Raw genomic sequence first — 12,515 nt, 5'->3', positions numbered from 1 at the left:
CTGGTAAATGGGTGTAGGGAGTGTTGCCTGGTAAATGTGTGGAGGAAGTGCTGCCTGGTAAATGGGTTGAGGGAGTGTTGCCTGGTAAATGGGTTGAGGGAGTGTTGCCTGGTAAATGGGTTGAGGGAGTGTTGCCTCGCAAATGGGTGGAGGGAGTGTTGCCTGGTAAATGGGTGGAGGGAGTGTCTGGTAAATGGGTGGAGGAAGTGTTGCCTGGTAAATGGGTGGAGGAAGTGTTGCCTTGTAAATGGGTGGAGGGAGTGTTGCCTGGTAAATGGGTGGAGGAAGTGTTACCTGGTAAATGGGTGGAGGGAGTGTTGCCTGGTAAATGGATGGAGGGAGTGTTGCCTGGAAAATGGATGGAGGGAGTGTTGCCTGGTAAATGGATGGAGGGAGTGTTGCCTGGTAAATGGTTGGAGGAAGTGTTGCCTGGTAAATGGGTGGAATAAGTGTTGCCTGGTAAATGGGTGGAGGGAGTGTTGCCTGGTAAATGGGTGGAGGGAGTGTTGCCTGGTAAATGGGTGGAGGAAGTGCTGCCTGTTAAATGGGTGGAGGGAGTGTTGCCTGTTAAATGGGTGGAGGGAGTGTTGCCTGGTAAATGGGTGGAGGGAGTGTTGCCTGGTAAATGGTTGGAGGAAGTGTTGCCTGGTAAATAGGTGGATGAAGTGTTGCCTGGTAAATGGGTGGAATAAGTGTTGCCTGGTAAATGGGTTGAGGGAGTGTTGCCTGGTAAATGGGTGGAGGAAGTGCTGCCTGGTAAATGGGTGGAGGGAGTGTTGCCTGGTAAATGGGTGGAGGGAGTGTTGCCTGGTAAATGGGTGGAGGGAGCGTTGCCTGGTAAATGGGTGAAGGAAGTACTGCCTGGTAAATGGGTGGAGGGAGTGTTGCCTGGTAAATGGGTGGAGGGAGTGTTGCCTGGTAAATGGGTGGAGGGAGTGTTGCCTGGTAAATGGGTGGAGGCAGTTTTGCCTGGTAAATGGGTGCAGGGAGTGTTGCCTGGTAAATGGGTGGAGGGAGTGTTGCCTGGTAAATGGGTGGAGGGAGTGTTGCCTGGTAAATGGGTGGAGGGAGTGTTGCCTGGTAAATGGGTGGAGGGAGTGTTGCCTGGTAAATGGGTGGAGGGAGTGTTGCCTGGTAAATGGGTGGAGGGAGTGTTGCCTGGTAAATGGGTGGAGGAAGTATTGCCTGGTAAATGGGTGGAGGGAGTGTTGCCTAGTAAATGGGTGGAGGGAGTGTTGCCTGGTAAATGGGTTGAGGGAATGTTGCCTGGTAAATGGATGCAGGCAGTGTTGCCTGGTAAATGGGTTTAGGGAGTGTTGCCTGGTAAATGGGTGGAGGGAATGTTGCCTGGTAAATGGATGCAGGCAGTGTTGCCTGGTAAATGGGTGGAGGGAGTGTTGCCTAGTAAATGGGTGGAGGGAGTGTTGCCTGGTAAATGGGTGGAGGGAATGTTGCCTGGTAAATGGATGCAGGCAGTGTTGCCTGGTAAATGGGTGGAGGGAGTGTTGCCTGGTAAATGGGTGGAGGGAATGTTGCCTGGTAAATGGATGCAGGCAGTGTTGCCTGGTAAATGGGTGGAGGGAGTGTTGCCTGGTAAATGGATGCAGGCAGTGTTGCCTGGTAAATGGGTGGAGGGAATGTTGCCTGGTAAATGGATGCAGGCAGTGTTGCCTGGTAAATGGGTGGAGGGAATGTTGCCTGGTAAATGGATGCAGGCAGTGTTGCCTGGTAAATGGGTGCAGGGAGTGTTGCCTGGTAAGAGGAATGTTTAATCGGAAAGAAAATGAAAAAAGAAAAAGGATATAATATTATGTGAGGTATAATATACATGTACATCTAAATTACATAAAATACAATAATCATTCACTAAGAAATATTTTTCGTAAATATAAAGTCACAAAGTACCGACAAGATAGTTAGTGGGACGCAACGATTGTGAGAAGTATTTTATTGTAACCACGAGTTCAGCCCTCAGGGCCAAGTTTTTTTTATTTTTTTTTAAATACAATGAAAAAGGAAAATTACTGATAAGAAAACGCACACACAAACATGCTCACATGTACGCACAGACACACACACACACACACACACACACACACACACACACACACACACACACTGAGGAAACCTACGACGGAAGAAACCAGGAGAAGAAAGCGATCGAAGGTATCATGAAAGCAATTGGTGAGGGAGACATGACCCAGGTGATAAATATTCGGAGAATTGGATGGTTTGCGAGTGGAAGGAAACGGCCAGTCAAAGTAATTAACAAGGCGAAATCAGCTCGAACCAGGATCCTGCAGGAGAAAGCACAACTGAGGGACAATCCAAAGTACCAGAGTGTGTACCTCGATCGCGACAGAAGAAGAGAGGATGATACTGAGAGAGAGGGTGCAAAGACGAAAGGAGGAACGAGCTGCATTGATGAAGATGAGCAGAACCCAGACTCAGGTGGAAGGGCAAACATACCTTACAGAAACATCCGCGGAAGGACTCCAACCACGACAACCCCAAAGCAACTGAACACACTAAACCAAAACCCACACACAGTTCCCTCTGCCCTCACCAGCCACATCACAAACCCTACCCTTACAGCAGCCCCCTATGGGCACTCTGCCCTCACCCTCCATCACAAACCCCACTCAAACTGCGACAACCCCAATGCAACTGAACAATTTAAGCCAGAACCCACACACCGTTCCCTCTCCCCTACCCCTCAAATCACAAACCCCACCCCTACAGCGGATCCCCATGGGCACTCTGCCCTCCCCCCCACCACAAACCCCACCCACACTGCAAACCCCCATAGGCCCCTCTCCAGGGCTTCTGCTCCCCAACCCCAATATTTTCCCAGGAACACCGTGATAGATGAGCTGAAGGTGTGGTACACGAACGCAAATGGATTATCAAATATGAGGAGTGGCATGAAGGAATCAATGAGAAGTCCCCAGACATCATAGCAGTCACAGAAACGAAACTCACTGAGACAATAACAGATGCAGCCTTCCCACCGGGATATCAGATCCTGAGGAAAGACAGAAGGAGCAGAGGGGGAGGAGGGGTTGCACAACTCATAAAAAACAGATGGGGTTTTGAGGAAACGGAGGGCGTGGGAGTGACTAGATGAAGGGACTACACAGTAGCTACAATTCAGTCTGGGAAACATAAGGTAGTCATTGCTGTGATGTATAACCCACCACAGAACTGCAGGAGGCCAAGAGAGGAATATGATGAGAACAACAGAGCGATGGTGGACACACTGGCTGAGGTGGCACGAAGAGCTCAATCGTGCAGAGCAAATTTATTGGTTATGGGTGATTTCAACTATAGGGAGATCGACTGGGAAAATCACGGGGGTCCTGACATATGGAGAGCCAAGATGATGGATGTGGTACTGGAAAACCTCATGCATCAACACATTAGGGACATTACCAGAGAGAGAGGAGAGGATGAACCAGCAAGACTGGACCTTGTGCTCACCCTGAGCAGTTCAAACATTGGGGACATCACATATGAGAGGCTCCTTAGAGCTAGCGATCATGTGGTTCTGAGTTTTGATTACATAGTAGAGCTGCGAGTGGAGAGGGTAACAGGAGTCGATTCGGAAAAGCTAAACTATAAAAGGGGGAACTACATAGGTATGAGGAACTTCCTGCGGGAGGTTCAGTGGGCCAGAGAGCTGGTAGGAAAGTCAGTGAACGAAATGATGGAATATGTAACAACAGTATGCAAGGAGGCAGAGGAAAGGTTTATTTCCAAGGGCAAAAGAATTAATGAGAAGACCAAAGTGAGTCCTTGGTTTACCCGAAGGTGTAGGGAGGTAAAAACTAAGTGCATTAGAGAATGGAAGAGGTACAGGAGGCAAAGGACCCAGGAAAATAAGGAGATCAGTCGAAGAGTCAGAAACGAGTATGCACAGATAAGGAGGGAGGCCCAGCGACAGTATGAAAATGACATAGCATCAAAAGTCAAATCTGACCCGAAACTGCTGTATAGCCACATTAGGAGAAAGCCAACAGTCAAAGACCAGGTGATCAGGCTGAGGAAAGAAGGTGGGGAACTCACACGAAACGATCAAGAGGTATGTGAGGAGCTCAGCAAGAGATTTAAGGAAGTATTCACAGTGGAGACAAGGACACTGGGAAGACAGGACAGAGGGGGACACCAACAGGGAATACACCAAGTGCTGGATGACATACACACAACTGAGAAGGAGGTGAAGAAGCTGCTAAGTGACCTTGATACCTCAAAGGCAATGGGACCGGACATCTCTCCGTGGGTGGTTAGAGAGGGAACGGAAATGCTGTGTCCCCCATTAACCACAATCTTCAACACATCCCTTAAAACTGGACAACTACCTGAGGTATGGAAGACGGCAAATGTGGCTCCCATTTTTAAAAAAAGAGTCAGAAAAGAGGTGCTAAACTACAGACCAGTGTCACTGACGTGTATAGTATGCAAAGTCATGTAGAAGATTATCAGGAAGAGAGTGGTGGAGCACCTGGAAAGGAACAAAAGTATAAATGACAACCAGCACAGTTTCATGGTAGGCAAATCCTGTGTCACAAACCTTCTGGAGCTTTATGATAAAGTAACTGAAGTAAGAGACGAGAGAGAGGGGTGGGTTGATTGCATCTTCTTGGACTTCAAGAAGGCCTTAGACACAGTTCTCCTCACAAGAGATTAGTGCAGAAACTAGAGGATCAGGCGCGTATAACGGGAAGGGCACTTGAATGGATCAGAGAATACCTGACAGGGAGGCAACAACGAGTCATGGTAAGTGATGAGGTATCACAGTGGGCACCTGTGACTAGCGGGGTCCCTCAGAGGTCGGTCCTAGGACCAGTGCTATTTTTGGTATATGTGAATGACATGATGGAAGGGATAGACTCAGAGGTGTCCCTATTCGCAGATGATGTGAAGTTAATGAGGAGAATTAAATCAGATGAGGATCAGGCAGGACTTCAAAGAGACCTATATAGGCTGGACACGTGGTCCAGCAACTGGCTTCTCGAATTCAACCCTGCCAAATGCAAAGTCATGAAGATCGGAGAAGGGCAAAGAAGACCGCAAACAGAATACAGGCTAGGTGGCCAACGACTGCAAACCTCGCTCAAGGAGAAAGATCTTGACGTGAGTATAACACCGAACACGTCTCCGGAAGCACACATCAACCAGATAACTGCTGCAGCATATGGGTGCCTGGCAAACCTGAGATTAGCATTCCGATACCTAAGTAAGGAATCTTTCAAGACACTGTAGACTGTCTACGTCAGGCCCATACTGGAGTATACAACACCAGTTTGGAACCCGCACCGGGTCATGCACGTTAAGAAATTAGAGAAAGTGCAAAGGTTTGCGACAAGGTTAGTTCCAGAGCTTAGGGGAATGTCCTATGAAGAAAGGTTGAGGGAAATCGGTCTGACGACACTGGAGGACAGGAAGGATAGGGGAGACATGTTAACGACATACAAAATACTGCGTGGAATAGACATGGTAGACTGAGACAAGATGTTCCAGAAAGGGGACACAGAAACGAAGGGTCACTCTTGGAAGTTGAAGACTCAGATGAGTCACAGGGATGTTAGGAAGCAGTTCTTCAGTCACAGAGTGGTCAGGAAGTGGAACAGTCTGGCGAGCGATGTAGTGGAGGCAGGAACCATACATAGCTTTAAGACGAGGTATGATAGAGCTCATGGAGCAGAGAGAGAGAGAGGACCTACTAGAGTTCAGTGAATAGGTTGGGCCAGGAGCTGAGTCTCGACCCCTGCAACTACAATTAGGTGAGTACACACAAACTTCAAAAGAGGGGACTCCACACGAATGAAGCAGTTCTTGTATGAGGTGCAGTGGGGAAGAGGGTAAGACAGTAAATGAAATGATAGAACACGTGACCAAAAAGTGCAGGGAGGCAGAGGAGAAAACCGTACCGAAGGGCAAGAGAAACAATGGGAAGACCAGAGTGAGCCCATGTTTACCCTCTAACGCAATTGGCTAAAGCCAATTGCGTTAGAGCATGGAAAAAGTATAGAAGGCAAAGTACTCTGGAAAACAAGAACTTAAAAAAAAATCGAAAGCCAAATATGACAGTTCTTATGTAGCCACATAGGGAAGACAACAGTGAAGGACCAGGTAATCAAGCTGAATGAAAAAAGTGGGGAGCTCACAAGGAATAACCAGAAAGTCTGCGAAAAGCTCAGCATGAGTTTTAGAGAGGTATTCTCAGAGGAGACAGAAACGCTACCAGCAAACTGAAGTGACAGTATCAGTAAGCATTGGAAATAATGAACACAACTGATGAAGAGGGAAAGAAGCTGCTATACGATTGTGATACCTCGAAGGCTGCTGAACCAGAGAATATCTTTCCGTAGGTCCTGAGAGAGGAAGGAAAGGTACAGAGTATGTGTCGTTTCGAAAGACAACGACTGCCAGAGGTGTGGAAGACAGTAAATGCAGTCGAAATTTAAAAAAAAAACAGACACAGGCAGCGTTAAACCACAGACAAATGTTACTGACATGAATAATATGTAAAGTTATGGAGAATATTTTTAGGGTGATATCAGTTATGGAAAATATATCAGGGAAAATATTATCGTGGTGGAGCACTTAGAAAGGAGTAGGTTAATACACGACAACCTGCACGACTTAAGGGATGGGAAATCCTTTGTCACAAACCTACTGGAGTTCTGTGACAAAGTGACAGAAGTAAAACAGGAGAGAGATGAATGGGTAGAGTACATTTTCTTGAAATTTAAGAAGACTTTTGACAGTACCGCTGGAAGCTCGACGAGAAGGTTGGAACGAAAGGAAAAGCATTAAGATGGATTAAGGCATTCCCGACAGGAAGGAAACCACGAGGGATGGCTCGTGATGAGGTGTCGAAATAAGTGCATGTATCCAGTAGGGTTCCACAAGGGTCGGTCTTAGGGCCGGTGCTCTTTCTAGCATACTTAAGGGATAGACTCAGAGGTGTTCCTGTTCGCAGACGTTCGTGAAACTAAGGAAAAAACAAGTGAACGAATACCAGGAAAGGCTACATATGAATCTTTACAAACTGCAGACCTGGTCTGACAATTGGCTTCTGGAGTTTAACCCCACTAAGTGCAAAGTTACGAAGTTTGGGGAAAAACAAAGACCACAGATATAGTACAACCCTGGTGGGTAGGGGAGCAAAGACTACAAAACTCACTCAAGGAGAAGGATCTTGTGGTGAGTATCATACCGAGCACATCCCCTGAGACGGACCTCAACCAAGTAACTGCTGCAGCACATGCGCATCTGGCAAACCTAAGAATATCTTTTCGACATCTAGATAAGGAGTCATTCACGACACTGTATACCCTGTCGGTCAGGCCCCTATTGGAATATGCAGCGCCAGTATGGAACCCACATCGAGTCAAGCATATCCAGATATTGGAAAAGTGCAGAGGTAAAGGGAACTCAACCTGATGACACTGAAGGACAGGACTAGGGAGGATATGATGACTTACAAAATACTGAGACGAATTGACTAGGTGAACAGGGGCAGAATGTTTCAGAGATGAGAAAAGGAACACGTGGGTACAACTGGAAGCTGAAAACTCCGTTGACTGTAAGGGAAGCTAGGAAGTATCTTTCTAGCCTTAGGGTTAACAAAAAGTGGAACTGTCGAAAGTGAAGTGAGGAATTAATACACAGCTTTAAGAAGAGGTACTATAAAACTACTGAAGCCAGTTGAAAGTTTATCTAGTAATGGCAAGCAAAGAGGCTTGACCCCTGCAACCATATATAGGTGAGTACACATCCATGCACGTTACTATACTGTATATGGAAGGATTACGATGGTCGGGGGCAATGAGAATCACGGTGGTAGTTCAGGGATGGAATATTCGCCTCTATTCATAGGCAAGTAAGCACACACACACACACGCTCACACACACACACACACGCTCACACACACACACACACACACACACACGCACACCTGGCTCCTGCGGGGCCAGGAGCTGAGTCTCGACCCCTGCAACCACAATTAGGTGAGTACACACATACATACACGCACACATTTCTCAGCTGAACTCTAAAGAACTGTCTATATATAGGCAAGGGCCGAGACTGGAGGCTCGTAACCAGTTCAGGCTGCAATCCAAGGAAGTTATTGAACCCGGCCAGGTGAAACTTGAGGAGCGAAGAAATGGGAACCCAAAATTAAGAGGAAGAGCAGCTGAGGAGGAAGAATCAGGAAGCAAGTGAAGTGAGAGGGAATTGATGTCATCAGTCTTTGAAACAAGATGGAACAATAATGGAAAAAGAAATTTTTTGATTTTCTCATAGAGATGAAGGAAAAGGTACAGAATTATCTGTAGAAAGCATGGAATGGAAAGAAGGCTACAGGTGCTGAGGCAAGGGTGCAAAGTCTGGAGAAAGATGTAAAGGAGTTGAGGAAAGAAATGGAGGGGATAAAGAGGTATGCGGTGAAGACAGGAATAGTAACAGCAAGTGAAGAAACAGTAATAAGAAGAGGATATAGATGACAAGGAAAGTAGCAAGTAAGTGGGAAGAGAGAGAGAGAGAGAGAGGTTGCTGAGTATCCATAGGCATCAGGAGGCCAAAGAGAGAACTAGTGATGAAAAATAGATGGCAGAGGAGCATTTAATCTCTCAGTAAAGTGACATGTGTGGAGGCTGAACTGATCCAGGTGACAAATAATTGTCAGTGACTAGGAAAAGAGTAGGGAAGTACGCTCACTCAGATTGACCCTCAAACAAAAATGACACGAGACAGGATTGTGAAACAAGAACCACGGCTAAAGCAGTACAAAACATAGTAATATGTATACCTCGATTAAGACAGAACAGTGAAGAGGAAACAACTAAGGGAGAGAGAGATGCCAGAGACAGGAAGGAGAGCCAGGGAATGCATCAGCCGAGGAACGCTTTGTACATCCACACGTAGAATAACCTAACATGTTTTAGCCTCCTTTCCCAATTAAACATAACAGCCTCAAATAAGCCATATTGAACCCCCTTTGCTACACCAACATTCCTCACTTTAACCAGTGAAAAAACCTTCCTCACAAGTACCTTTAACCTAACCTAAAAGATCCACTTACTCTTCCGCCCCAACCTCCCCATCCATTCTCATCTACTTCCTCGATTTTGACCCTCTCCAGTTCAGAAAGCCTATCTTAACTTCCCACTCCCATGCTTATCCCCAACCCCACCTACCCTCCCAACCCCCTGACACATTAACAAGAATAAAAAAAATCGGAAACCGGAGAACCACAAAACAGTAACAGAAAAGAAACGGAAAGCGTGGCACTCAAATGCAGATGGTATAACAAATACAAGAGAAGAATGGAATGAACGAATATTTAGGGCATCACCAGACATTATAACACTCACAGAAACAACGCAGAGAGAGTCCATTGTTTGTCCAGAGGTGCAAAAGAGGAAAAGGTAAACGTGTTAAAGTATGAAAAGATTATGGAAGGCAAAGAAGGCAGAAAAACAAGAAAAGCGAGAAACAAATTTGCATGGGTAAGACGGGCTCATAAACAATTTAAGAATGACTACATCGAAAGCTAAATCATACTCAAAATTTCTCTAGAGCCACACCAGGAAAAAGATAACAGAGAAGAAAAAGTAATCGGGCTGAAGAAAGAAAGAGAAAAGCTTATAAGGAATGTCCAGGAAGTCTGTAAGAAGCTAAGGAAGAAATTTAAGAAAGCATTCTGTGAGGAAATAGTGACAATCCCAGAAAGTCAAAGTGGTGGAGTACATTACAAAATGCACACGACAAAAGAGACGAGGAGACTATTGTGCGAGACAGATACCTCGAGGGCAATGGGAGCAGATAGTATCTCTTCTTGGGTCTTGAAAGAGAGACCAGACGCACTGAGTGAACCGATAGCCATAATCGTAAACAAGTCAATTGATTCAAGGCAACTGCTAGAGATGTGGAAGACGCCAATGTAGTCTGTATTAAAGTAAAGGTACAGATAAATAACGTTCAACTACAGACCGGTGTCACTAACATGCATAGCATGCAAGATTATAGAGAAAATTATGAAGAGAAGAGCAGTGGAGCACTTAGAAATAAGTGGGTTCACAAAGGACAGTCAGCTCAGTTTTAGAGATGTAAAATCCTGTTGTCTCACTAATCTCCTAGAGCAATACAAGGCAACAGAAGTGAGCAGGAGAGAGAAGAACGGATTAGTACTCTGCACATTTCGGAAGGAGGAGGTGAATCATAGAACTGATGAGGGGAAAAGGGTGAGTGGTGCACCTAGGAGTCTGTGGAGACAAAGAACTTTGTGGATGCAAAGAGGGGAATGTATGAGAGTATAGTTGTACCAACACTCTTGTATGGGCGTGAAGCATGGGTGATGAATGTTGCAACGAGGAGAAGGCTGGAGGCAGTGGAGATGTCATGTCTGAGGGCAATGTGTGGTGTGAATATAATGCAGAGAATTCGTAGTTTGGAAATTAGGAGAAGGTGTGGGATTACCAAAACTATTGTCCAGAGAGCTGAGGAGGGATTGTTGAGGTGGTTCGGACATGTAGAGAGAATGGAACAAAACAGAATGATTTCGAGAGTGTATAAATCTGTAGTGGACGGAAGGCGGGGTAGGGGTCGGCCTAGGAAGGAATGGAGGGAGGGGGTAAAGGAGGTTTTGTGTGCGAGGGGCTTGGACTTCCAACAAGCGTGCGTGAGCATATTTGATAGGAGTGAATGGAGACGAATGGTTTTTAATACTTGACGTGCTGTTGGAGTGTGAGCAAAGTAACATTTATGAAGGGATTCAGGGAAACCGACAGGCCGGACTTGAGTCCTGGAGATGGGAAGTACAGTGCCTGCACTCAGAAGGAGGGGTGCTAATGTTGCAGTTTTATAACTGTAGTGTAAATCACCCCTCTGGCAAGACAGTGATGGAGTGAATGATGAAAGTTTTTCATTTCCGGGCCACCCTGCCTTGGGGGGAATCGGCGATGTGTTAATAAAAAAAAATAAAAGAATACTTTTGACACAGTATTGCACAAGAAATTAGGACATAAGCCAGTGTTATCAGGTGGCTCAAGGAATACTTGATTATCCGAGAAGAGGTGCCAGAAAGGGCGGGTGTTAAGAATGGGCCTCACAAGTGTTAGTACTAGGACCGGTACTATTTATTTCATAAATGGACAGCAAGTAGTTCTGCTGATGACGTGAAACTACTGAGGAGAATACAAATGGATCTGGATAGGTTGTAGGCCCGATGTGACAAGTAGCTACTGGAATTTAACCCCAGCAAGTGCAGTGTTATAAAGATATGGGACGGGCAAAGGCTCCCACTGACACTCAAGGATAAAAACCAGGGGGGTGAGCATTATATCTAGCATATCGCCTGAGCTGCACATAAACGTGTGCAGCAAATGTGAGTTGGGCAAATCTAAGATTAGTTTTGGGGAATTAAAGCAAGCAGTCATCCACGACTCTCTATCCTGCATAGGTTATGCCCGTACTAGAGTATGCAGCACCAATATGGAACCCACTTTTAATGAAACATTTCAAGACACTTGAGATAATGCAAAGGTTTGCAATGAAACTAGTCCCCTAACTAAGGATAATTAAGGGAGGTAAACTTCATGACTTTACAGGAAAGATCTAGGGTTGATATGATAATAATGTACAAAATACGGAAAAAAATGATAAAGCAGGAAGAGACAGATTGTTGAAAAGATAGAACAGAAACATAAGCGCAGAGCAGGAGGTTGAAAACAAATGCGCCACAGGAATGTTAGGAAGTATTTCTTCAGCATTAGAGTAGTCAGGAAGTGAAACGAACTGGGAAGTGAAGTGGTAGAGACAAGATTCATATATAACTTTAATACGAGGTAAGACAGGGTTATTGAAGTGAGGAAAGTGATTTTAGTAACGACCAGAGAAAGGGCAGGAACCAGGATTTGAGACTGGAACCCTGTAACCACATATAGGTAAGTACACACACACACACACACACACACACACACACACACACACACACACACACACACACACACACACACACACACACACACACACACACAGTACTGTAACCATTTTGTCCCAGGCACATGTCGATTAGGCACTAGGCCTGTTGTATATGTGTGTGTTGTGTGTGTGTGCGTGTGTTGTGTGTATGTGTACGTGTGTGTGTGTGTGTACTCACCTAGTTGTACTCACCTAGTTGAGGTTGCGGGGGTCGAGTCCGAGCTCCTGGCCCCGCCTCTTCACTGATCGCTACTAGGTCACTCTCCCTGAGCTGTGAGCTTTATCATACCTCTGCTTAAAGCTATGTATGGATCCTGCCTCCACTACATCACTTCCCAAACTATTCCACTTACTGACTACTCTGTGGCTGAAGAAATACTTCCTAACATCCCTGTGATTCATCTGTGTCTTCAGCTTCCAACTGTGTCCCCTTGTTACTGTGTCCAATCTCTGGAACATCCTGTCTTTCTCCACCTTGTCAATTCCTCTCAGTATTTTGTATGTCGTTATCATGTCCCCCCTA

The sequence above is a fragment of the Cherax quadricarinatus genome, chromosome 76 (assembly GCF_038502225.1).
Source record: "Cherax quadricarinatus isolate ZL_2023a chromosome 76, ASM3850222v1, whole genome shotgun sequence".
Taxonomy (NCBI): domain Eukaryota; kingdom Metazoa; phylum Arthropoda; class Malacostraca; order Decapoda; family Parastacidae; genus Cherax; species Cherax quadricarinatus.
Note: the sequence above shows the minus strand (reverse complement) of the source record.